Source organism: Giraffa tippelskirchi, chromosome 2 (assembly GCF_054371585.1).
Source record: "Giraffa tippelskirchi isolate mGirTip1 chromosome 2, T2T-mGirTip1v1.2.pri, whole genome shotgun sequence".
In the NCBI taxonomy this organism is placed as follows: Eukaryota; Metazoa; Chordata; class Mammalia; order Artiodactyla; family Giraffidae; genus Giraffa; species Giraffa tippelskirchi.
In genome coordinates this window covers 128,413,476-128,441,264 of record NC_137276.1, presented here as the reverse complement: position 1 = coordinate 128,441,264, position 27,789 = coordinate 128,413,476, and the positions used below count along the sequence as shown (strand labels likewise).

Genomic DNA, 27,789 nt, shown 5'->3' with positions numbered 1-27,789 from the left:
AATCTTTCTGAATCACACTGATAAAATATACATATAATAACATGGATTGATAATGAGTAAACATTGAGGAATTAAACTGCAAAATAATAAAACCAGTTGAAAAATGGGCTCTGTAGATTCAGGACTGGGTTAAATTTGTTCAACGTTTTTGTAAAATATTTAACTTTCAATACTAGATTAAGAAAAACTACCACATAGAAAACTGCATCTTCTATTTTATATTCTAGTGAATGTATTTGCCTGCTGTAACTGGAAAAGCTAAAACTAGAACACTTCCATTTCTCATAAGAATTATAGTAAATATTCAATCCAGTTACTGATGAGTTTTCTTGCCATTCTCACATTTACGGTTTCCCACAATAATCTCTACCTATTTATTTATCTACACTCCTATGTACAACTAGTAATTAATAACTTCTATGAACTAGTATTTTTCCAAATGTTGCTAAAGAATTTTGTAGATTATTTTGGAATCAAGCACTGAGTATTTAATTAAAAAATTGCTACCTTTGAAAAACACAAAAATATACTGCTGCTAGAGAACTGCCTGAAGAGATCAGAATGTACTATATATTTTTTAAACTAGTATGCAGAGCTTAATCATGATTCTCTTATATGACAGCCTATTTATTTTTACATTTTACAGACCAGCAAATCTCCATAATGGTATATGTGGATTTCACTCTATATTTTGAACATCTTATATACCAATGGTTTACTTATTTTCATTTTAAAAATGACAGTGAAATTCCCCTAATAGCCAATAACATCATTTTTGTTTGTACTCACTCATTCCTTCTGCCCACGTGGCCCTTACTTCAAAGCCCATTCAAAATGATGTTTTCCAAGCATGTGCCACATGACTTGTTCATATAAATGGAGCAAATTAAACTGTCTCCACATATATCCTATCACATTTGTAGCCCTGATTTCTCTCTTTAACACGTGGCCAAGACACCGTATTATCTGCCTGCAGAGGTTGACCTCAGGATATTAGATTCTGCCACATAGCTCTCTTGTACTAAACCGAGGGGAAACACTTAATCACCCCTGCCTTTTCAGGAAAAAATCAACTTTAAATTTACCATGATGAAAAATCAATAAACCAGTAATTGCTTGGCTTATCATTGCATGGAGGAACAAATTGGGAAGCGAAGCTTAGCGTCCACACAGATTTCAGTGAGACACATGGAGTTTCAGGATCACTAAGCTAGAAAAGGAAAAGGTCTCAGAGTGATAATTAAATCTACTCATGCTGATTTTCTGCCAAATTTATTTCCCAAGAGTATATAAAAATGTTTCACTGCTTACTAGTCAGCCATAACTAATCAAATCAACATTACACAAACATATACAAGAAGCAAAAATTGCAAATTCAAGACTGTAGACTTCAGAATAATGTAATCTTGACAATGAATATTAATATAAAGTTACTTTTAAGATAAAAAATTTACTTATATTTCTTTTTAAAGATTCAAAGTGTATTTCTTTGCTATATAAACAGCCATAAAAGTTTTATTTCATCATCTAATACAACATTCTACTTACTTCATACTTTTTCAACTCTAAATTGGAAATGTTTTTAATTAAACAGTAATGCTTAAAAATAAATCTTAAAAATATTTAATGAAACATTCAATATTTTAAATTCCAAGAACGATCTTTCTAGCTCATTTTACTTGAGTGCTCTGTGCTTTACTGTACAAATACATGTTATCACATCTAAACTGTCCATTATTCTTACACATTTTCACCATATTAATTGTGAACTGCCAGACCTGTTGTCTAAATTAGCCTTTACAAGTAAACACAGATCTACTGTTTGAAATAAACTGAGGAATATATACCATCTTCCCTATATGGAAGACACATGCCAACTGAAAATAAAACTGTAAATGTTTAAAGGTTTAAAAAATTCTTACTACTAATAGACCTAATTTAATGCAGCAAATTAGCATAGCTCCAATGGAAGTGCAAATGTAATCACACTCAAACATTCATATTAAGAAGAAGGAAGATGAAGCTTTTCTTTCTCTTTTTCTTTTGTTAAAAAATGATTTTATGTGTGTCCTTCAACCGGCTACTGGGACTATGATAATTAAAACATTTAAAACAGCACAAGCCCCCCAGTCTCTAATCTGAAGCTCAGGTCAGCTGTCTGTAGATTCTAATTTGTCCTCCATTTGTATTCATGACAAGAACATACTGAATATTTAACAGCAAACCATCAGGAGGGGGTATTGTGGGCTTAGAGGTTAAATAATTTGATTTCTGTGCAGATTACATGTAACATCCAACATCTAATCTCACACCTGATTTGGCAATACAATTACAATAAAAATAATATAAGAACAAAACAACTATAAAGTGGAGAAATAAGAACTTTTTTCTAAAGGGTTGAGAAACAGTAAGTTTACTTAAAGTATTACATTTGTTTATTATATTCCTAAGGCCCAAGTTTTCAAAAACAAAGGCGAAAATGACTTAACAAAGCGTGATAGTTGAGAAAAGTATATTCTATCTTCTTTTATATGGGCACTGTAGACTCCATCTATTTTAACTCACTAAAAAGCAGTGACATTTGCAAATAAAATATAGGGATATGGAGGGGACTTTAAGAAGTCTTCTAGTCCATACTTCTGCCTTTAGGCAGGACTACACTGAAACAGAAGCTTTGTTTTGATCTAAGATAAACTTCCATCTGTTGAAAAAATCCAAGAGTTGTTTTAGGAGAACTGCTGCTTCTCAATACTGGATAAGAGAAAAACAATTAAGTGTGAAACTAGAAGTTGAAAACTCAGTGTCTTTATAACATCATGGATTTGATTATACAGTAACATAGAAAATTGAATTAAAGAGTAATATTTGCTGGATTAAGATTTATGTCACACAGGCAAAACAAAGATTATTAGACTTACTAGTCATATGAAAATTACAGAAATGCAAATACATTTTGATTTTATAGTTTTCAACCTTTTGGTTGGAAGGTTTATTCTTTGGATACGGCCCTCTGCAACTATATTGATCTATTTGGTTTTTCTTCTACTGAGTGGCAGCTTTCTCTTCATCAGTGTGAATTTTATCATACTAATTTGTTAATTCACTATTGAAAAAGAATATTAATCTCAATGAAACTGAGGAGAAAAACAAACATAAGCTTACTCAGACAACAAGCAGGAAATAAAAACACTAAAGGTTTTATTAAGTTGATCTTCTAGATTGATAAGATTCAATGTTATTTTTTTAAATGAACTCTTTACTCTTTTGAGTTTTTGGAATTCCTTGAGGAGTCATCATTTTTAATTATTACACTAATTGCCCTGTGCTGGGTGCTGGACATACCAAAGCCAACAAACAAGCATGGTCTCTGCTCTCTTGCGGCTCACATTCTAGTGGAACAAACATCATCATTATCCTCATTATTACTATTAAAATGATAAAAATCAGGGAGCTGATCCAATTATAAAATGGAAAGAGTATAGAAAGAAAAATAGGACATGTTTATACTTCCATGAAACTTTTAACATTTGTATACAGATTCACATTTAAAATACTATCAATCTTTTTTTTTTTTTTTAGTTATTTTGGCTTGATTCTTGTCTTTATTTAGTTCATGACCTAGTAGTTCTGTGGGCAGCTTTGCCTCACTTCTTTTAGGGACTGGAAACTTCAGTGCCGCTGATATGGATAAGGACAAAACAAAAACATAAAACCTTCAATGCTGTCAACCAACCTGAGTTCCAAACTCACAGACTTTTCCAAACCGTGTGATTTAGTTTCTGTTCTGTTATGTGATTTGTGCGAATAACAATCATTTGGGACTCAATTTCCCAATGTGTGAGATGAGAGGACTAGACTAGAAAATCATTAACGTTTATTAAGCTTTGAATAAGCAACTATGACTTGTCTTAGTGTCCTGCTATGTGAATGGAACAGTATAGGTACCAGGGCTGCATACAGCAGAATCACCTACTGCAGTTGGATGAGGATTAGGGAGTGGTGGTAACCAATAGGACAGTTTTACCCAACACCTAACATGATTTAGATAGATGATCAGAAAGAGCAATCTAAGATGATGAAGGGTATTGTGAAAACTTTCTCTGGGGCTTGAGTCAAGAGGACAATATGACACTGCTTTCTAGAAGTCCACAAACCAGCCTATGAGAAAAAAGCTCAAACACCTCCTTCCTCAAATAGCAAGGAGGTTTTTTGTTTCTAAAGTCTATTTCTAAGAGTTAGAACTGTTCTTCCCTCTAAATTTTTGTTTGAAAATCTGGACTTGTTGAATTAGATTAAAATTAGCAGTTTCAAGGGTCTGTAGTACATTTCCCCAGAGATTCATGGAGTTCCTACTTAAACATACCTGTGATGATATGCTCTGGATTATGCAGATTACAACATCCCTGGAGTCACTTCATAATAATGAATTAAACCATGTTTAAAGGCAAAATGCTGCTGCTGCTGCTACGTCACTTCAGTCGTGTCTGACTCTGTGCGACCCCATAGACGGCAGCCAACCAGGCTCCCCTGTCCCTAGGATTCCCAGGCAAGAATACTGGAGTGGGTTGCCATTTCCTTCTCCAATGCATGCATGCATGCATGCTAAGTTGCCTCAGTCATGTCTGACTCTGTGGGACCCCATAGACGGCAGCCAACCAGGCTCCTCTATCCCTAGGATTCTCCAGGCAAGAATACTGGAGTGGGTTGCCATTTCCTTCTCCAAAAGGCAAAATAAGGCTCTGTAATTAGTCACAGATTTTAAAGAGAGTTTCTATTATAAAAGTGCCTAAAAATTTTATTCTGAAGAAATAAAATTAAGGTAGTATTTGTCAGGAAACAAAAATGAAACCAAAACAAAACAATACATATGCATTTTTTGTTTTTGTGATTGATACTTTCCTGGGTAAAACAGCTCACAGACAAGTTCATGTTAAATGCATAAATTGAATATGAGTTTCAGCATACTGCAGTTATGCCCAAATGTCAGCTAGTGATAAACAGGCTATGAAAGTGAAAGTCGCTCAGTAATGTCTGACTCTTTGCTACCCCATGGACTACACAGTTCATGGAATTCTCCAGGCCAGAATACTGGAGTGGGTAGCTTTTCCCTTCTCCAGGGGATCTTTCCAACTCAGGGATCAAACCCAAGTCTCCCATACTGCAGGGGGATTCTTTACCAGCTGAGCCACAAGGGAAGCCCAAGAATACTAAAGTGGGTAGCCGATCCCTTCTCCAGCGGATCTTCCCAACCCAGGAATCGAACTGGGGTCTCCTGCATTGCAGGTGGATTCTTTGCCAACTGAGTTATCAGGGTGTTTATAATTTGCCTAATTATAAGTCTATAATATAAAAATGAGAAAAATTAACATTTTCTAATTCAGTGAATTTTCAAATCCAATACATAATTTTTCCCCAAATATCTCAGTAAGCATTTCAATATATAAAAGGAAGTCCTATAAAATATCTTTCTTTTTTACTTTAAATACATTAGGCGGAAAGTGTGCTTGCTGAGTTGTTTTTGACTCTTTGCGACCCCATGGACTGTAGTCTGCCAAGCTCTTCTGTCCATGAAATTTTCCAGGCCAGCATATTGGAGTGGGTTGCCATTTCCTACTCCAGGGGATCTTCCCAACCCAGGGATTGAATATGCGTCTCTTGCTTCTCCTGTACTGGCAGGTGGATTCTTTACCACTGCACCACACCTTTAAATTCTAGATTAAGTGACTGGTCTAATTAAAGGCTAAATCAGTTAAGTCTAGAGAAAGAATAAAAGAATAAAACATTTTGAAATGTTGATGATTCTAAACTTTAGGGCTTTTTTATCCTTTTGAAATAAATCCAAAACAGTTTGGCATATTAATTTATGACATAGATTTATTCATCAAAATTTACTGATTTTAAAAATTCTAAATTAACACAGATTTCTTTAAATTACAGCTGGAGTTCTACTATATCCAGATATACTAACAGATGGAGGACTTTCTAATTTTTAGGGAAAGAAAAAGTCTCACTTCCTATTTGTATGATTCCTATTCCTTTCTTATCCTTGTAGTTTCGCATGCTGTGTGAATTCTACCTAGTTCCAGATGTGAACACTGAATACATGTGAAAGATGAACTTGAAGCTGTTAAACAGTTACCCTTGAATTTTGCTAGGGAAAACATTCTTCTGCATAAAAACATTGAAAGCTTGGAAGCAAGATCTGTAATTTCATAAATGAAGAGAAAATGAGAGGTAATCAAGATTTCTAGAATAGTATTTGATACTTGCCTATTGGCTCACAATCTGTTAGTAGTAAGACCAAAGTTAAGTGTTGGATTATTTTAGAAATACTGGCAGCATCACAAGCAAGACTGCCCTAAAAGGTCTATGTTGCTCACCACAAAATGTAACAGGAAAAGGCTCATTAGTTTAGTGCAGAGACATTGCTAGTGGGAAAATATTATCATCCAGTGTAAGGAGTGACTATTCTGAGTAAGGTAATGTGCAAGCACTGAGATTACGAAGTGCGAGACATATGGTTTCTGCATTCAAGGTACTATAATTCAGTTGAGGAGATGAGACTTAAAATAATGTGACTGATTTTTAAAAAACAAACCAGAACATACAAATGTTTTCCATCGATGATGCAGACATTGCTTTAACATTTGGATTTTCATAGCCTACATTCCCTCATATGACTTTCATAGCCTATCACTCAATCTTTTAAATAATCTAAATGCTGTTACACAATCCTTGGAGGCTGTATTATACTTTTGTCAGTATGGAAGTTATATCTGGTGAACTAGATGGGGTATCAAGCTTGATTAAACTTCAGTAAGGCAAAAACAAAAACAAAATTGGACAATGTTAGAAGGTCCCAAGGCCTAGTCCACTGTATGTCTTGAAAAGTGACTCTACTGAGGAGACACAATAACTTAGATGCCTTAAAACCAATCTCATTTGCAAAAAATATAATGTACCATCTATTATTAGCTACAAAATGAATGGTTTAGAGTAGTGGTTCAAGAGAGGGAATCTATGGCTTGGTGTTGGTTGACCGAACAATTAACACTGGGCTTGTCCTGATTCTTTTGATCTAAGGTGAGGCTTGGGAATCCATACTCTGTACTTAAAAACCTTTCAAGGATAATCTTATGACTGTGCTCAGAAGACAACTGCTTGTATCATTTGCTTTTTACAATCCCATTAATCCAATGGATTTACAAAATCTATTAGAATTAGTAAATTCCAAATATGAGCAGGCATACAAAAATTAGTCCCATGAAATAAAATACCACATGACTGCTGATATCTTCCATAAGTTTGTTTTTTTTTTTGTTAATTTCTTCTGGGTAATTCCCACCCCCCTTTATTCTCAACCTTCTATGTATTAAGTAATTAAGAGAATAGCATTCTCTTGCAAATTAACACCACAACGATGTATCACCTCACACCAGTCAGAATGGCCATCATCAAAAAATCTACAAATAAATGCTGGAGAGGATATGGTCAAGGGTGGGATTGTAAATTGATACAGCCAGTATAGAGAACAGTACGGCGATTCTTTAAAAAACTAGGAATAAAACTACCATATGACCCAACAATCCCACTACTGGGCATACACCCTGAGAAAACCATAGGTGAAAAATAAACATGTACCCCAATGGTCACTGCAGCACTATTTACAATGGCTAGGACTGGAAGCAACCTGATGTCCACTGACTGAGGAACGGATAGAGAAGCTGTGGTACATATATACAATAGAGTATTCAGTTCAGTCGCTCAGTCATGTCTGACTCTTTCCAACACCATGGACTACAGCACGCCAGGCTTCCCTGTCCATCACACTCCCGGAGCTTGCTCAAACCCATGTCCATCGAGTCGGTGATGCCATCCAACCATCTCATCCTCTGTCATCCCCTTCTCCTCCTGTCCTCAATCCTTCCCAGCATCAGGGTCTTTTCAAATGAGTCACCGCTTCGCATCAGGTGGCCAAAGTATTGGAGTTCCAGTTTCAGCATCAGTCCTTCCAATGAATATTCAGGACTGATTTCCTTTAGGATGGACTGGTTGGATCTCCTTGCAGTCCAAGGGACTCTCAAGAGTCTTCTCCAACACCACAGTTCAAAAGCATCAATTCTTTGGTGCTCAGCTTTCTTTATAGTCATACATGACTACTGGAAAAACCATAGCTTTGACCAGATGGATCTTAGTTGGCAAAGTAATGTGTCCGCTTTTTAATATGCTGTCTAGGTTGGTCATAGCTTTTCTTCCAAGGAGCAAGCATCTTTTAATTTCAAGGCTGCAGTCACCATCTGCAGTGATTTTGGATCCCAAGGAAAAAAAGCCTCTCCTATTTCTATTGTTTCCCCATCTATTTGCCATGAAGTGATGGGGCCAGATGCCACGATTACTAGCCATAAAAAGGAATGCATTTGAGCCAGTTCTAATGACGTGGATGAACCTAGAGCCTATTATACAGAGTGAAGTAAATTAGAGAAAAACAAATATTGTATATTAATGCATATATATGGAATCTAGATAGATGGTACTGATGAACCTATTTGCATGGTAGCAATGGAGACGCACACTTGTGGACACAGTGGGAGAAGGAGGGGGGGGATGAATGGATAGAGTAGCATGGAAACACATACATTACTATATGTAAAATAGATAGCCAGTGGGGATTTGCTGAATGAGGCAGGGAGCTCAAGCTGGTGCTCTGTGACAACCTAGAGGAGTAGGATGGGAAGGCAGGTGCGAGAGAGCTTCAAGAGGGAGGGGACATGTGTATACCTATGGCTGATTCATCTTGATATATGGCAGAAACCGACACAATATTGTAAAGCAATTATCCTTCAATTAAAAATAAAGAAACAAATAAAAAATAAATTTAAAAAGGAAATAACTGAGGGTAAGGGAGAGAGAGGTCATAAAAGTGATCTCCTATCTCTGAAGATATACAAGAATGTCCTTACCAATTAAAAAATAACTCTAGATAGGTAATATATGGCTCTTTACAGATACAAAAACTAAACATCAAAACAAATAGACTGGAAACTTAAGTATCTGGGAGGAAGGGAAGGGGAGTAGTGACAACTGTGTTTGTATGATGTTTAAGAAAGTCTCAATTTCATTATGGCTAAAAATTAACTTCTTCAGTTTTAATAAATTAGGCTTTTTTCTTATTCCTTGCCATCTCTGCCAAAGAAATTACCACTGTTTTGGTTTATTGTAAGTTTATAGTCGTCGGATGGAATTTGGTAACAATGTAAAATGAGTCTGACATTTTGGAGAAAATGCTAATGTTTTCAAACTTGCCAATGTGATCGTAATAAGATGCTACAGAAAACAAATTCAAAAATGTTAGCTGGCAAGAGATTAAATTGTCTGTATTTTCTATATCTCTTATTTTGAAGAATTATCAGATACAACACAAACCATTCAAAATTTAAGAATATTGATTTATAGGACTGGGATTTATCAAGAAAAAGAAGAAACCAAGAAAGTATTAACTTTGAAAGGTATACTCTTGGAATTGTGTATTCTTCATTCAAACTCTGATCAAATGTCACCTGATAGTTTTCCTGAAGATACTATATAAAGACATTCCTTCCCAAACTTTTCTCTAACCACGTTCTACTATACTCCCTACCACTTATCATATCTTCACGTATTTCATATTTGCTTAATTGTTCATTATCTGTCTCTCCCCACTAGGATGTGCTCCATGCTTTGCTTTCTTCTATAGTCCGAGACAAGAATAGTGTCCGGCATGTAGGAGGCGGCTCAATAGCATACGTTTGTTGAATAAATGAATGATTTACCATTGTAATAAATGCTACTAAAAGACAGCAAGAGGTGGTAGAAGATAATATCACAATGAGACTTGATTAAATTGTGAGGTAAGGATACAGTGCCTCTGAAGATACAACATTTAAGTTAATACCTGAAATACTGGCATGTATTAGCCAGGTAAAGAGGCAGAACTTTTCAGCTTTTCTGGTACAGGGAAGAGCACAGGTGGAGGTCCTAAGGAAAGAAAGAGTCTCTTTTCCTTTTTTTTTTTTTGAACACCAAATGTCCAGCTGAAATTCCTGTCTATCTCCCAGCATAATGTCTGGACATTTACATTTTCAAAGGTAAAAAATTCCATTTCACAGAAATGAAATCATACAATATGTAGTCTCTTGTGTTCATGTTGTAACATGTATCAGTAGTTTATTCTCTTTTTGTTACTAAACAGCATCCCATTAGATGGATGTTTCACATTTTATTTATCCATTTACTAGTTGATGGATATTTGAATTGTTTCTACTTTGGGGCTATTGTGAATAATACTGCTAGAAATATTTATTTTCTATTTTTTTTTTGTATAGACATGTTTCGTTTCTCTTGGATTAAACATCTCCATGAGTGAAAGTGCTGAGTCATATAGTAAATGTGTGTTTTTAAGAAACCACCACAAACTGTTTTCCGAAGAGTACCATTTTATATTCTCATAAGCAATGTTTTACATTCTCACCAGTTTCTCCATATCACCAACAGTACTTGTTATTGTCTTACTGATTATAGCCATATAGTGCGTGTGAAGTGGTACCTCACTGTAGTATAAATCTGCATTGAGGCTACAAAATAAAGCACTAATTTATCTTTTTATGAAAAAATTAAAATGAGGATAACCACTCAGATAAACTTTCTTTTATTAAGGATTAACTAGCTGACTCCCACAACTGGAATTTGTGGATGTATAAATGAATTCTTTTTTTTTCCCGGTCCATTTTTTCAGTAGAACTTGGTTTTCAGACTGTTCTATTTTCAGATGAACATCATCAATTCTAATGCTTTATGATTATATATGAGCCATTCTTTGAGGGTTTTTACCATTCCTGAAGTATATAAATTGACTAGGAAGAACTAAGAGCAAATCAGAAAGTTTCTCCAAACTTCAGTTCATATCATAGGCTGAAGGAAGTCAAGAAACATTATATATATTCTGGTGAAAGTGAAGTTGCTCAGTTGTGTCTGACTCTTTGCGACCCCATGGACTGTACCCTACCAGGTTCCACCATCCATGGGATTTTCCAGGCAAGAATACTGAAGTGGGTTGCCATTTCCTTCTCCAGAAGATCTTCCTGACCCAGGGATTGAACCTGGGTCTCCCTCATTGTAGGCAGATGCTTTACCGTCTGAGCCACCAGGGAAGTTAAAGAAAATCTAATTTTGGTAATAGATTGCCATTTAAAACACAGACCTAATGTTTTGACAAAAATATGAACCAGTTAAAAAATGTGACTGTTCTGAATGTGTGTTCAGATTAATGAATTAATACTACTTTGGGAAAACAGTCTGTTTTCTCTGTAACGTATCTAAAGGAAAGTTCTAAACATTTCCAGAAGTTACAAAAAAAGTTAGATGGGGCAATTTTTGGTTGTTAAAATACTGAAAAGGGTTACATTTCAATCCTGAGTAGATCCAACTTCAGGGTAGTATTTTTACTCTGTTCCATTAGCTGAATAAACAAGCAAAGAATCGTCTACTACAGCAGAGTCAGTTATTGAAACTTGTACAGAAGCAACTACTGTCCATTAGGAAAATTTCTTTTTTGGAGTTCATATTAAACATTAATTTCTCAATTATAAAATGGGATTAATACTTTCTACCTTGTGGAATAGTAGAGTAAGTTAAATAACATATACTTGTAAAAGTTCACTGATTCCCTCTCTGGCATAAACTGTCCCCTTTTTCATCATGGTTTATAGCTCTGGAAATACTAATTCTTTAAGACTGCACAGGGAAGCTCTTTATAAACAAAAGGAATGACTTTCCATGTATGTAATAGTGGTAGCAAGTACCTGTATGGGTCTAGCACTAAGCTCCCACACCTGGATTGCTTCCTATTGCTGAGTATATATCTCTGACAAAATATTCTAACAATCTAAATATCCCCAGACAGAGAAATTCTTAAGTCATAGCACATCTGTAAATCTGGAATATTATACAACTATTAAAATGTTTTCAAAGAGCTATTAATAGCATGAGAAAATAACTATATAGATTAGTGAATTATGTAGAATACAAAATTGTATATATCTGGGTCTGGAGACTGAAAAGAGAGATGGATTTGTGGAGTGGGAGGTGGAGTAAGGTGTGGTTGTACTTCACTGGCAACTTTTTACTATGTAAAAATTTGGAGGTCTACAGAATGTGGCCTCCTCTGCACAGTGAGATCTCTCTCCTCTTATTCCTTACAATACATAGTTGATACATTAAACTAAAATTGTACATGCTGCATGATCTCAATATTATAAACAAACAAACATTAGGAGGATATAAAAAATGTTAGCCTAAATTCTCTCTCTGGGTAATGGGATTATGTGTATTTATTTCCTCCTTTATATTTTATATACTGTTCACATTTTCTATGAAATAAGTTCATATTACTATTATAAAAATGTAATTGTATTTAAAAGGATGTTTGTTTTGTCTCTAGGTAAAACAAAATGCAATATACAAAGTTTTAAGAAACAGATTTACAAAATATATTCCAAGTAGTAAAATCAATCTAATTTAAAAAATTAACATTTAAAATTTGGTAATTTAAATCTCTTTAGTTTGATGTTTCACATCCCCAAAAGATATATGAATGTAAACTAGTTTTTGGGGGGAGGGAGGTAATACAATAAAATCCTTTTCAAAAAAGGTTACCACCATAGGATAGAACAGTGGAAGATTATATTAAGCTCCTGGGCTCTGGTATTAGATTTGTACTTAAATACTGGCTTCACCAGTTTAATAACTGTGTGACTTACTATCATCACTTATTCCCCTGGAATTAAAATGTCATTTTTATTTCATAGGACATATACTTTAAACAATATGGCTAGAAAGAAAACTGCATCCTTTCTATTTTCTTTCTTTTCAAAATTTTAGTTGTTCCAGATGTGGATTTTCATTTCTGAGATAATTTTATTTTAAAATTTTATTCATAAATTGAAGGGTTGCATGCAAGGAAATAACTGAAAATACAAAGGCTCCTGACACATAATTAGATGAATTCAGGCCATTTCCATAAATTGGATTCAAGTTTATAATCTAAATCATCATGAAGTCAGATTTGGCTCAGTTATCAAATTCACATTAACATGAATTCCACGAGTGGTTACTAATCTGTGCTGGACTAGTTCAAAATTTGGAAAGGAGCAAGTCAACGCTGTATATTGTCACTTTGCTTATTTAACTTTTATGCAGAGTACATCATGCAAAACGGTGGGCTGGATGACTCATAAGCTGGAATCAAGATTGCCAGGAGAAATATCAACAACCTCAGATATGCAGATGACACCACCCTTATGGCAGAAAGTGAAAAAGAACTAAAGAGCCTCCTGATGAAGGTGAAAGAGGAGAGTGGAAAAGCTGGCTTAAAACTCAACATTCACAAAACAAAGATCATGGCATCCAGTCCCATCACTTCATGGCAAATAGATGGGGAAAGATTTCTTTTTCTTGGGCTCCAAAGTCACTGTGGATGGTGACTGCATCCATGAAATTAAAAGATGCTTGATTCTTGGAAGAAAAGCTATGACAAATCTAGACAGTGTATTAAAAAGCAGAGACATCACTTTACCAACAAAGGTTCGTATAGTCAGAGCTATGGGTTTTTCAGTAGTCATGTATAGATGTGAGAGGGGGACAATAAAAAAGATTGAGTGCCGAAGAATTGATGCTTTTAAACTGTGATACTGGAAAAAACTCTTGAGAGTCCCTTGGACAAGCAAAGGGTCAAACCAGCCAACCTAAAAGGAAATCAACTGAGTATTCATTGGAAGGACTGATGCTGAAGCTGAAGCTCCAATAGTTTGGCTACTGATGTGAAGAGCTGACTCATTGGAAAAGACCCTGATGCTGGGAAAGAGTGAAGGCGGGAAGAGAAGGGAACAACAGAGGATGAGATGGTTGGATGGCATCACTGACTCAACAGACATAAGTTTGAGCAAACCCAGGGAGATAGTGAAGGGCAAGGAAGCCTGGCATGCTGCAGTTCATGGGGTAACAAAGAGTTGGATGTGACTGAGCGACTGAACAACAACTGCTGGGTTTTCCAGTTTAGGATTCTGATTCTTATTACATGACCTTCTTGAACCTCAACTCTCCAGTAAAGTTTGGTTCTACTTCAACCCTACTTGCTTTATGTAATGCCTAATATCCAGTTTGACAATGATTCTTTTTTCTTGACATCAGAGATGATTTCCACTGGGTCTGCTGATCATCCTGAATTAATAATAGTGCATCAGTGCAGTTCAGTTCAGTCGCTCAGTCGTGTCCGACTCTTTGCGACCCCATGAATCGCAGCACACCAGGCCTCCCTGTCCATCACCAACTCCCAGAGTTTACCCAAACCCATGTCCATTGAGTCGGTGATGCCATCCAACCATCTCATCCTCTGTCATCCCCTTCTCCTCCTGTCCCCAATCCTTCCCAGCATTACGGTCTTTTCCAATGAGTCAACTCTTCTCATGAGGTGGCCAAAGTATTGGAGTTTCAGCTTCAACATCATAGTAAGGTACAAATGTCCACAACTGGCCAGATCACGATTTGGTGTAAACAAACTTAGCTTTTTCTATTCAAAAACAGTGCCTAGTTATCTAATCATACTAACCTTGCACAAGTTTAATCAGGGTTTACATAAACTATTTGCTTTGAAAACTATTCTCTATTCCATTTCTTCTTCTTACATCAAGTAGCAGCTGTAATTTAGAAAACATTTTCATCATATGTTATATTAATCCTCTAATTTTCCTGTTAGTAACATGATTTAGAAAATGAAGGACATAGCCCTATTAATCCCAGAAAAATAAAATAAGCTTATATGTACTTTCAGAAAAGGTCAATTACAGTAAAAATATCACATAAATATATTTCTAGTAGGAGAGAAAAGAAGGTCGATTTTCTGTAAAACTTTTTGGTAATAGAATTATTCTTGGATGTCCATTCCGAACTTCTAAGAGCAAGATTACAGTTTGTTAGTCTGCCAGTAAGCCTAAAAGTATGTTTTGGGAAATAAAATATATGGAGGATAAGATATTCTATTTAGAAACTAGGTCCAACTTATTATACATATTGATTAATGTGTAATCAATAATTTAGTGTCCTTAAAATATTTGTCTCTGAATATGTTATAGCCATACATCTTATGGTCAAAGGCAGATTATAAGGTATTCTGTAGGAGATAAACATTTACACACTCTAATTGGATTTTGGTCATATTTCTTTTATTAGAGCAAATAATTTGCTATAGTAAACATATACTGACATCATTAAAGGTATTAGTAAGACTTGAGGGAATTCCCTGGTGGTCCAGTGGTAGGACTCTGAGCTTTCACTGCAAGGGGATATGGGTTTGATCCCTGATCAGGGAACCAAGATCCCACGTGCTGCCGAGCGTGGTATCCTCCTCCTCAAGAAAAAAACTTGAGCCTTACTAACATTAACAATTGTAAGTTGCAAAAACTACTTGCATTTCATCTGTTTTCTGTTAATAAGTAATTACTGTTTCCAAATACTAATACTATAATCAAGGCAGGGTTCTTACATAGGCTAAGCCATCATCATTCTTATATTAAATACAAACTGATTCATGCTAATCTGCTAATGTGCTAATTTCTCTTCCTGTGTGAACACTGGCTTATGTTTGATCTTCAGCAAATAGATATGTCTCATTATTACTGCTAAAAATTAAATGTAAGGTAACTTGACGTGTAGATAATGTTGCCAGCTTATTCAAGTAAACATCAGTTTTCCCCTCAATAAAGTGAAGATTTTTCAAATCTAGTGTAAAAGCAGGTTTATATTTATAATTATTTATAGATTGTTTCCATACTGTTTCATTTCCTTGAGAAGATGTTGTAGTATAAGACTCAACACAGCACAGTATTAATTGATCCATCTTCAGCTGGACAAACATCTTTTGTGTAGATAACATACTACTATCATGGCCAAGCAGAGAAGGCAATGGCACCCCACTCCAGTACTCTTGCTTGGAAACTCCCATGGACGGAGGAGCCTGGTAGGCTACAGTCCATGGGGTCGCTAAGGGTCGGACATGACTGAGCGACTTCACTCTCACCTTTCACTTTCATGCATTGGAGAAGGAAATGGCAACCCGCTCCAGTGTTCTTGCCTGGAGAATCCCAGGGACAGCGGAGTCTGGTGGGCTGCCATCTATGGGGTCGCACAGAGTCGGACACGACTGAAGTGACTTAGCAGCAGCAGCACCATGGCCAAGAACTGTCCATAAAAAGAAGCTAGATCTGTTGGAAAATAACTATAAGAAGGAACAGGTGGATAAAATCACTTATTTCTGTGGTATGACTACCCTCATACAATGAAACTGATACACAAAAGTTGATTAGGAGAAAATTTTAAAATAAAAAGCAAAGTTGTAATTTACCAAGTAATAATTGTGACCTACATATTTTTGGGTATTTTTCTCATTGTTTAGAGGAAAACTCATCAAAATAACTCACTGAAAATGTTATCCACTATTTCACTATTTAGCCTTGGGATGACATTTACTGTTGGGCTGAGGAGTGATATCAACAGCATAAGATGTCCCTCCATTTTGTCTAACAACTAATCAGGCATCCATCCATGAATGAAAGCACCTTAATGGGAGGTGTAGAATCCAGCACCATATGCCAAAGGGCCTGGGAAGACTCTTACCCACTTTGTGTATCTGGTAATACACAGACCTCATTATGGATGTGAAACCAACAGGAGCTGGAGAATCTACCACAACTCCTTTAGGCCACAGCCTGGGAAAACCTGGGGACTTGAACAGAAACCCATGGAGAGGGATTCTGTAGAAGTTCAGCTTTCCCAAGGGGAGATTTCAGTGTTGCTGGAGAAACAAGAAAACAGTCTGGATGCACGGGAGACAGAAAGAGGAGCTTGCCAGTGCTATCCCTCACTCAAGGCAACACTGCACCACTGAACTGGCAATGACTTCTCTTGTGACGGAGAGGGAGAGCAGTGAGTGAATGTTCAGCATCCACAGCTGTGTGGGATGCTGTTGGAGAAATCTGTATCTCATCAGCAGCACCCAGAGGACTGAGGTAGGAACTCCATGACTCATTGGAGGAAGGATATCAGGAAAGAGGCAGATAAGAATGTCAGAGAGCATGAGAGGGATGCAGTTAGGGGTGACTGCATTCAGGACTTCAGGGGGACGTTCCTTGTGTGCACTCCCAAGTGTGCTCATTCATTGGTAAATGAAGTGGTCTCAGAAAAATAGACCAGGTCTGTGGACAAGGGAGAAATCACAAACGAGCTATAGCACCATCTTTGAAAAGCAAAAGAGAAGTTTCCAGCAACCAGCCTGGTGAATAGTAAGAATGAGAGAAAACATAAAAGCTTAAGGATTCTACCACAAGAGAGAGTAAGGAGCAGGTGTATCCATACAAGATCAGAGAAAATCCCAGATATAAAAGACCAAAACCCAGCATATTCCATCTGAAGGCAACTAGAAAAGATTTTGGAAGGTGTCTGCTACTTTAAATGCAAAAGCAGTATTGCAAAACTACAAGAAAAATTAAAAATCAATGAAACATACCACCAAAAGGTAAAAAGAATCCTCCAATAACTGAGCACACTGGAATTTGGGGATCTGATATAGAATTCAAAACAGTTGTTTTGAAAAAATTCAAGGAGCTACATGAAAACAAAGAAACACAATTCAACAAAATCAGAAAAAAACACATGAACAAATGTGAAATTTAAAGATGGAAGTCATTAAAAAAAGAACCAAACAAAAAATTCTGGAGCTGAAGAATTAAATGGGTGAAATGAAAAAAAAAATACTATAGAAAGCATCCATATTATAGTAGACCAAGCAGAAGATAGAATAAGTGAGTTAGAGGTTAGGAACTTTGAAACAACAGTTAATAGAGAACAAAGAAAACAGAATGAAAAAGAGCAAAGAAAGCCTATGTGATATGGAACTCCATCAAATATACAAATATTAAAGTAATTAGGGTTCCAGAGGAAAAAGAGAGTAGAAAGTCTAGTTAAAGTAATAACAGCTGAGAACTCCCCAAACTTGGGGAGAGACTTAGGTATTCATGTTTATGAAGCTAACAGATTACCCCTTCCTCCATACAAAAAGACTTTATCCAAGACATAGAACAATGAAATTGTCAAAATCAAAGATTAAGAGAATCCTGAAGGCAGCCAGAGAGGAAAGAAAAAAAAAACAACCACCAAACATTATAACCTACAAAGGAATGTCCTATCAGGCCATCAGGAGAGTTCTCAGCAGAAACCCTATAGGCCAGGAAAGAGTAGAATGGCATATTCAAGGTGTTGAAGGGAAAAAAACAAAACAAAACAAAACAAAAACCTGCGAGCCAAGAATACTCTACACAGCAAAGTTATCCTTCAGATGTGAAGAAGAAATAGATTTGCCTAGACAAACGAAAGCTAAGGAAGTATATCACCACTAGGTCTGCCTTGCAAAAAATGCTGAAAGGAGCTTTTCAAGATGAAAAAGAAAGGATGTTAATTAGTGACATGAAGACATATGAATGTGTTCAACATACTGGTAAAGGTAAATAGTGAGATTTCAGAAACATAATTTTGTAGTAGGGTGGAATAGTAAACATTTAACTATATTAAATATAAACATCAAAGGAAATGAGTATTAAAAATAACTAAAGTATTACTTGCTAAAATACATAATATAAAAAGAGGTAAATTGTGACATCAAATTTATAAAAGGGGAGATTAAAACGGTGAAGTTTTAGTATGTGATCAATGTTAAATTGTTGTTCAGTTGCTAACTTGTGTCCCACTTTTTGCAACCTCATAAACTACAGCACACCAGGCTTCCCTGTTCTTCACTATCTCCCTGAGTCTGGTCAAACTCATGTCCATTGAGTGGGTGATGCCATCCAACCATCTCATCCTCTGTGATCCCCTTCTCCTCCTACCTTCAGTCTTTCCCAGAACCAGGGTCTTTTCCAATGAGGGTTAAGTTGCTATCAGCTTAAAGTGGATTGTTTTGCCTATAAGATGTTTTATATAAGCCTCGTGACGACCATAAAGCAAAAAACTAGAGTAGATTCATAAAAGGTAAAGGAAGGGAATGTCTGGCTCTAGGTGAGTGTGAGTGATCACACCATCATGATTATCTGGGTCGTAAAGATCTTTTTTGTACACTTCTTCTGTGTATTCTTGCCACCTCTTCTTAATATCTTCAGCTTCTGTTAGGTCCGTACCATTTCTGTCCTTTATCGAGTCCATCTTTGCATGAAGTGTTCCCTTGTATCTCTAATTTTCTTGAAGAGATCTCTAGTCTTTCCTATTCTGTTGTTTTCATCTATTTCTTTGCATTGATCGCTGAGGAAGGCTTTCTTATCTCTCCTTGCTATTCTTTGGAACTCTGAATTCAAATGGGAATATCTTTCCTTTTCTCCTTTGCTTTTCGCTTCTCTTCTTTTCCCAGCTATTTGCAAGGCCTCCTCAGACAGCCATTTTGCTTTTTTGCATTTCTTTTTCTTGGGGATGGTCTTAATCCCTGTCTCCTATACAATGTCACGAACCTCCGTCCACAGTTCATCAGGCACTTGGTCTACCAGATCTAGTCCCTTAAATCTATTTCTCACTTCCACTGTATAATCATAAGGGATTTGATTTAGGTCATACCTGAATGGTCTAGTGGTTTTCCCTACTTTCTTCAATTTAAGTCTGAATTTGGCCATAAGGAGTTCATGATCTGAGCCACAGTCCGCTCCCGGTCTCGTTTTTGCTGACTGTGTAAAGCTTCTCCATCTTTGGCTGCAAAGAATATAATCAATCTGGTTTCGGTGTTGACCATCTGGTGATGTCCATGTGTAGAGTTGTCTCTTGTGTTGTTGGAAGAAGGTGTTTGCTATGACCAGTGCGTTCTCTTGGCAAAACTCTATTAGCCTTTGCCCTGCTTCGTTTTGTACTCGAAGGCAAAATTTGCCTGTTACTCCAGGTGTTTCTTGACTTCCTACTTTTGCATTCCAGTCCCCTATAACGAAAAGGACATCTTTTTGGGATGTTAGTTCTAAAAGGTCTTGTAGGTCTTCACAGAACCGTTCAACTCCAGCTTCTTCAGCGTTACTGGTTGGGGCATAGACTTGGATTACCGTGATACTGAATGGTTTGCCTTGGAAACGAACAGAGATCATTCTGTCATTTTTGAGATTGCATCCAAGTACTGCATTTCGGACTCTTCTGCTGACTGTGATGGCTACTCCCTTTCTTCTAAGGGAATCATGCCCATAGTAGTAGATATAATGGTCATCTGAGTTAAATTCACCCATTCTAGTCCATCTTAGTTCACTGATTCCTAGACTGTCAACGTTCACTCTTGCCATCTCCTGTTTGACCACTTTCAATTTGCCTTGATTCATGGACCTAACATTCCAGATTCCTGTGCAATATTGCTCTTTACAGCATCGAACCTTGCTTCTATCACCAGTCCCATCCACAACTGGGTGTTGTTTTTGCTTTGGCTCTATCCCTTCATTCTTTCTAGAGTTATTTCTCCAGTGATCTCCAGTAGCATATTGGGCAATTTCCGACCTGGGGAGTTCATCTTTCAGTGTCCTATCTTTTGGCCTTTTCATACTGTTCATGGGGTTCAGATAATCACGATGGTGTGATCACTCACACTCACCTAGAGCCAGACATCCTGGAATGCAAAGTCAAGTGGGCCTTAGGAAGCATCACTACGAACAAAGCTAATGGAGGTGATGGAATTCCAGTTGAGCTATTTCAAATACTGAAAGATGATGCTATGAAAGTGCTGCACTCAATATGCCAGCAAATTTGGAAAACTCAGTAGTGGCCACAGGACTGGAAAAGGTCAGTTTTCGTTCCAATCCCAAAGAAAGGCAATGCCAAAGAAGGCTCAAACTACCGCACAATTGCACTCATCTCACACGCTAATAAAGTAATGCTCAAAATTCTCCAAGCCAGGCTTCAGCAGTACATGAACCGTGAACTTCCAGATGTTCAAGCTGGTTGTAGAAAAGGCAAAGGAACCAGAGATCAAATTGCCAAAATCCGCTGTATCAATGAAAAAGCAAGAGAGTTCCAGAAAAACATCTATTTCTGCTTTATTGACTATGCCAAAGCCTTTGACTGTGTGGATCACAATAAACTGTGGGAGATTCTGAAAGAAATGGGAATACCAGACCACCTGAGCTGCCTCTTAAGAAACCTGTATGCAGGTCAGGAAGCAACAGTTAGAACTGGACATGGAACAACAGACTGGTTCCAAATAGGTAAAGGAGTACGTCAAGGCTGTATATTGTCACCCTGCTTATTTAATGTATATGCAGAGTACATCATGAGAAATGCTGGGCTAGAGGAAGCACAAGCTGGAATCAAGATTGCGGGGAAATACCAATAACCTCAGATATGCAGATGACACCACTCTTATGGCAGAAAGTGAGGAAGAACTAAAGAGCCTCTTGGTGAAGGTGAAAGAGGAGAGTGAAAAAGTTGGCTTAAAGCTCAACATTCAGAAAATTAAGATCATGGCATCTGGTCCCATCACTTCATGGCAAATAGATGGGAAAACAGTGGAAACAGTGAGAGGCTTTATTTTTGGGGGCTCCAAAATCACTGCAGATGGTGATTGCAGCCATGAAATTAAAGACGCTTACTCCTTGGAAGGAAGGTTATGACCAACGTAGATAGCATATTAAAAAGCAGACACATTACTTTGCCGACAAAGGTCTGTCTAGTCAAGGCTATGGTTTTTCCAGTGGTCATGTGTAGATGCGAGAGTTGGACTATAAAGAAAGCTGAGTGCCAAAGAATTGATGCTTTTGAACTGTGGTGTTGGAGAAGACTCTTAAGAGTCCCTTGGACTGCAAGGAGATCCAACCAGTCCATCCTAAAGGAAATCAGTCCTGAATATTCATTGGAAGGACTGATGTTGAAGCTGAAACTCCAGTATTTTGGCCACCTGATGGGTAGAGCTGACTCATTTGGAAAGACCTTGATGCTGGAAAGATTGAGGGCAGGAGGAGAAGGGGACGACAGAGGATGAGATGGTTAGATGGCATCACCGACTCAATGGACATGAGTTTGGGTAGACTCCAGCAGTTGGTGATGGACGGGGAGGCCTGGCGTGCTGGGGTTCATGGGGTCGCAAAGAGTTGGACACGACTGAGTGACTGAACTGAACTGAAAGGAAGGGGAAACAGAGCAAACCATCATGGAGAATCACAAAGAGAGGGAAAAAGAAACAGTGCAACTACAAAACAACCAGAGAACAACTAATAAGATGACATTAGCAAGTGCATGGAGAAGGCAATGGCAACGCGCTCCAGTATTCTTGCCTGGAAAATCCCATGGACGGAGGAGCCTGGTAGGTTGCAGTCCATGGGGTCGTGAATAGTCAGATACGACTGAAGCGACTTAGCAGCAGCAGCAGCAGTAAGTCCATGTGTGTGTACCTGCTCAGTCCTGTCCAACTCTTTGCAACCGCATGGACCTTAGCCCACCAGACTCCTCTGTCCATGGGATTCTTCAGGCAAGAATACTGGAGTAGGTTGCCATGCCCTCCTCCAGGGGATCTTCCCAACCCAGGAATCAAACCTGCATCTTTTGCATTGCAGGCTGATTCTTTACTGCTGAGCCACCTGTAAAGTCCTTAGAAAGTCCGCACATATCAATAATTACTCTAAATGTAAATGGACTGAATTCACCAATCAAAAAGCATGGAATGGATGGATGGATTAAAAAAAAAAAAAGACCCAACTGTACACTACAAGTCTACAGGAGACTCACTTTTGATCTAAGGACACACACAGGCTCAAAGTGAAGGGATGGAAAAGATATTCCATGGAAATAAAAACCAAAAGAAAACAGGAGTGGCTATACTTGTATCAAATAAAATACTTTAAGCAAAAAAACAATAACAAGAAACAAAGAAATAACATAATGTCAACTAATGTCTCAATGGGTCAAGAAGATATAACAATCATAAATATATATGACAAATATATACAGTCATGATGATAATATTTTTTGGATATGACACCAAAAGCACAAATAATAAAAGCCAAAATCAAGCGGCAATGTAACAAACTAAAAAGTTTCTATACAACAAAAGAAATAATCAACAAAATTAAAAGGCCACCTACAAAATGGGAGAAAATATCTGCAAGCCATATATTGGCTAAGGGATTAATATCCAATATATGTAATAAGGAAATCATATAACTTAGTAAGAGAAAAACAATCCGATTTAAAAATGAGCCAATGAGTTCCTCAGTGAGTCTGCTGAGGAACTAATAGACCTTTCTCCAAAGAAGACAACCAAATAGCCAGTAGGTACATGAAAAGATGCTTAACATCACTAATCATTAGGGAAATGAAAACCAAAGTCACACTGAAGTAGCATCTTACACCTGTCAGAATGGCGACAACCAAGAACACAAGAGATAACAAGTGTTGACAAGAATGGGGAAAAAAAAGAACTTTTTTGTGCACTGGTGGTGAGAATGTAAATTGGTCCGGCCACTATAGAGAATAGTAAGGAGGTGCCTCAAAAAATTAAAAATAGTACGTATAATCCAGGAATTCCACTTCTGAGCACATATCCAAAATAAGTGAAAAGAGAGTATTGAAAGGTATCTTCATTTCCATTTTTATCGCAGCATTATTCCTGACAGCCAAGATACACAAACACCCTAAGTGCCTGTTAATGAACGAATAGATGAAAAAGATGTGATTTATATACATGCAATGAAATATTATTCAGCCATGAGAAAGAGAGAAATCCTGCCATTTGTGACAACCTGGAAGGACCTTGAGTTCATTATACTATTTGACTGAGATAAGTCAAATCAGTTCAGTTCAGTTCAGTTGCTCAGTCATGTCTGACTCCTTGTGACCCCATGAATCGCAGCACACCAGGCCTCCCTGTCCATCACCAACTCCCGGAGTTTACCCAAACTCATGTCCATCGAGTCGGTGATGCCATCCAGCCATCTCATCCTCGGTTGTCCGCTTTTCCTCCTGCCCTCAATCCTTCCCAGCATCAGGGTCTTTTCCAATGAGTCAACTCTTTGCATGAGGTGGCCAAAGTATTGGAGTTTCAGCTTCAACATCAGTCCTTCCAGTGAACACCCAGGACTGATCTCCTTTAGGATGGACTGGTTGGATCTCCTTGCAGTCCAAGGGACTCTCAAGAATCTTCTCCAACACCACAGTTCAAAAGCATCAATTCTTTGGCATTCAGCTTTCTTTAGAGTTCAACTCTCACATCCATACATGACTACTGGAGAAACCATAGCTTTGGCTAGACAGACCTTTGTTGGTAAAGTAATGTCTCTGCTTTTTAATATGCTATCTAGGTTGGTCATAACTTTCCTTCCAAGGAGTAAGTGTCTTTTAATTTCATGGCTGCAATCACCATCTGCAGTGATTTTGGAGCCCCCAAAAATAAAGTCAAATAGAGAAAGACAAAAACTATTTGATATCATTTATATGTGAAATATAAAACTCATTTATTTATTTATTTATTTTTGGGTCTTTGTTGCTTTGCATGGGCTTTCTCTAGTTGCAGCAAGTAGTGGTTACTCTTTAGTTGCAGTGTCTGAGCCCCTCATTGTAGTGGCTTCTCTTGTTGTGGAGCACAGGCTGTAGGTGCACAGGCTTCAGTAGTTGCAGCATGTGTGTTCAGTAGTCACAGCTTTTAGGCTCTAGAGCTCAGGCTCAGTAATTGTAGTGCACAGGCTTAGTTGCTCTGCAGCATGTGGAATCTTCCCAAATCAGGGATCAAACCCACATCCCTTGCATTGGCAGGTGGATTCTTATCCACTGAGCCACCAAGGAAGACCCCAAAAAGCAAAACTCTTAAAAATAGTAGTTACAAGGGGCTTGGGTTGGGAGATGTTATAAGGGTACAATCTTGCAACTAGTAGACAAATAAGTTCTGGAGACATAATAAACAGTGTTCGTCCGAGATGTTTTTCTTCTAATCTATCTTCCAGTTCTTTAATTCATTTTTTCTTCTCTGCCTAGATGAAGCTTAAGTCTTCATTAAATTCTTGATTTCAATTAATGTATTTTTCAGTTTATACTTTCCTTTTACTTTTTTAGTTTCCATTTCTCACCTAAAATTCTCAGTATCATCTTTTATATCCATGAATATATTAAGCAGAGTAATGTTAAAATTTGCATCAACAACTCAATTATCTTGATCCTCCATAAATCTGTCCCTACTGACTGCTTTCTCTGTCCTCTTGTTTCTCATTGTTCTTCACCTTGTCTTGTTTTCTCATATGCCTGGTGATTCTTAATGGATGTCACATAGAAACAATTGTAAAGATAATTTTAGGATTAGGCTAATGCTACCTTCTTCCAGAAAAGGTTTATATATGGTTTGGTAATTAGCTAGGGGCACTGGCAACCTTTACTCATCTTAATTCAATCAGGAATTGAGATGATTCAGAACTGGCCTTCAGCCCCCATGGGTGCCTGACATTTCTGGTTCATCCTTATTTTTAGGGAATAATCTATTAAAATCCCAACCCAAAGCCTGGTGGTTTTATCAGAGTCTTCCCTTCCCTGATGGGTTCTGAACTCTAGATTTTGTCTCTATAGCTTCATGAAGCTCTCAAAAGCTCTGCTCAGATTCTTAGCTTTTCAGTGACCTTTATAAGAATTGACATCACCTTTTTAAGAATGCTACTACTGGAATAATTTCTAGGGGAAAACTAGCTCCAACTATTGTGCTCACATTATTTTCTTTAAAGAGGGACCCATGCTTCTCCTCTAGCCTCTCTCTCATGCCTTCAAACATATCTTTTAATATTTTGACTAGATTTTCTGTGTTCTCAGAAGAAGGTGAGTTCAAATAAGCTCATCCTACCACATCATCTTTATCCCATAAATCTTGATATGTGGTCTTATATTTTCCATTGTGATTTCCTTTTTTCACTTATGGATCACTGAAGAGAGCTAGTTAAAGTATTTTAAAAATTAATACTAAAAGAGCAATTACTACCATTTTATAATGTCTATGAAATGGTTTCATATCTACTGTATCACAACCACATCCTTAGATGGTAGAGAGATTATCATTCTTATTTATTTTTTCATCATTAACAGACAGGGAAAGTGGGCTTAAAGGGACCACTTAAGATCATACAGAGGATGAGAAAACATTACTATCCTTATTTGAATTCACTGTATTTCATTGCTCTCATGTTTGTGTCTTCCTCCTCTACAGTGTGAGCTCTTTCAATGTAGGGGCCTCAATTTCTTTTTTCACTGCTCTCTTCATATGGTTTAAACAGTACCCAGCATCTACCAGACAGCCAGTGTATTTTTTAAATTGATAAAAGGTATAAAAAAATGAATAATAAAAGAATGATACTCTTTGTATTGCAGTTCTGAGTAATGAAAATTTATATTTATACAGTCCCATGGAGTTATGAAATGTTTTAAACACTTTATGCATTTCTATTTATAACAGTTCTAGATAGATTTTTATTATCTTTCCACTTTAGAGTCACAGTGAAGTTAAGAGACTCAGTCACAGAACAAGTAAATGGCAAGGCTAGGACTCTGAACCTCATTCTCTTACTTCAGCTACAAAAAGATGGGGCTCTTTCCACTACAGTATAATTGACTCCTTATATTGCAATGGCTTCTGCAGGTTTCTTCCAGACTACACACCTGTGGACATTCAATATGTATGTCGGGTTTCTAATGTTTAATTTATAGTGGAAATAGCTGGTTGAAAAGAAAGCTGTAGCTTTCATTTGGTCTTGAAATTTGTGTGTGTAGAGCAGAGAAAATATTTAAATTGGTAAGCAAACACATGATGGTCATTCATTAGAGGTCTAAAAATGGTTAAATAGGTATCAGTGGATCTGCATTAGTATACACGAACACCTTACTGAAAATAAGTAAAATGTTATCTAGATTGGCTTCCAAGCCTGTACAGAGTACAGCTGTGCATATGAAGCACAAACATTATTAGTGAGCTATAAGGAAGGACCCTTTGCACCATTAAAAATTTAGTTAAAAATGAACTAGCACACATCACACATTTATTGCTGCTGCTGCTGCTGCTAAGTCGCTTCAGTCGTGTCCGACTCTGTGTGACCCCATAGACGGTAGCCCACCAGGCTCCCCTGTCCCTGGGATTCTCCAGGCAAGAACACTGGAGTGGGTTGCCATTTCCTTCTCCAATGCATGAAAGTGAAGTCGCTCAGTTGTGTCCGACCCTTAGCGACCCCATGGACTGCAGCCTACCAGGCTCCTCCGTCCATGGGATTCTCCAGGCAAGAATACTGGAGTGGGGTGCCATTTCCTTCTCCCCACACATTTATTGGACATGTCAAAACTGAGGAATAAATAGCTGATGTCATGTAAACATGACAGATAAAACTATATGCAAAAGAAAGGTTAAAAATATTTAATAATCCAGTTCTTGCAGACAAGGAATGAAGTGGACAATAAAGGACAAATCACTGCTGAGGGAAATAAAGACAGATGGCTAGCTAGGCTAAGTAACAGACTGTTTGTTCTTGAGTGAGTTTTAGACTAAATAAGAACTTGAGGGATAAAAATATGGAATAAAAGCAATGGATCCTAGCTAAGCAGATTAATCTTCCTCTTAAAGAAAGCAGTTCTCTAACATTACAGCTAGTGTGTTAAAACGCTATACAGATATATAAAAACTACATTATGAAATATGTAGAATTATTAAATCTGATACATGAGAGTACAAATTTCCTAAAGGAATAT

General features: G+C 37.2%; 1 protein-coding gene and 1 long non-coding RNA gene across 3 annotated transcripts in view; both read right to left on the bottom strand.

Moving 5' to 3' along the window:
* RSRC1 (arginine and serine rich coiled-coil 1) overlaps positions 1 to 27,789 on the bottom strand; it is a 427,216-nt gene that overhangs the window by 43,919 nt on the left and 355,508 nt on the right. The gene's annotated exons all lie outside the window — the stretch shown is intronic.
* LOC145538505 (uncharacterized) lies at positions 10,335 to 20,567 on the bottom strand. The gene is made up of 2 exons (XR_014076954.1): positions 16,230 to 20,567; positions 10,335 to 11,079 (listed from the first exon to the last, which is right to left on the bottom strand). It is a non-coding gene; the product is annotated as an uncharacterized LOC145538505 (long non-coding RNA).